Raw genomic sequence first — 215 nt, 5'->3', positions numbered from 1 at the left:
TGATAGGAAATTGTGAAGGCTTGCGCTAAGCCACTGCATTTTCCCAAAAAAATTTATCCAAAGTATCTCCCAATTAAGTAATTTCAGGGGACTTATATATATATTTTTTTCCCTTTATTTTCTTTTTTTTCTATTTTTCCCTTTATTTTCTTTTTTTTTCTATTTTTCCCTTTATTTTCTTATCTTATTTATATCTATTTATCTTTTATCTTCCT

At 25.6% G+C, this 215-nt stretch overlaps 1 protein-coding gene across 1 annotated transcript in view; it reads right to left on the bottom strand.

The window, feature by feature from the left end:
- LOC119588822 (transmembrane protein 132E-like) overlaps positions 1-215 on the bottom strand; it is a gene marked incomplete at its 5' end in the record, with an annotated part of 18,327 nt that overhangs the window by 2,789 nt on the left and 15,323 nt on the right.

This window comes from Penaeus monodon, chromosome 24 (assembly GCF_015228065.2).
Source record: "Penaeus monodon isolate SGIC_2016 chromosome 24, NSTDA_Pmon_1, whole genome shotgun sequence".
Taxonomy (NCBI): Eukaryota; Metazoa; Arthropoda; class Malacostraca; order Decapoda; family Penaeidae; genus Penaeus; species Penaeus monodon.
The sequence above is the reverse complement of the archived record's forward strand: the minus strand, read 5'-3'. Positions and strand labels throughout refer to the sequence as shown.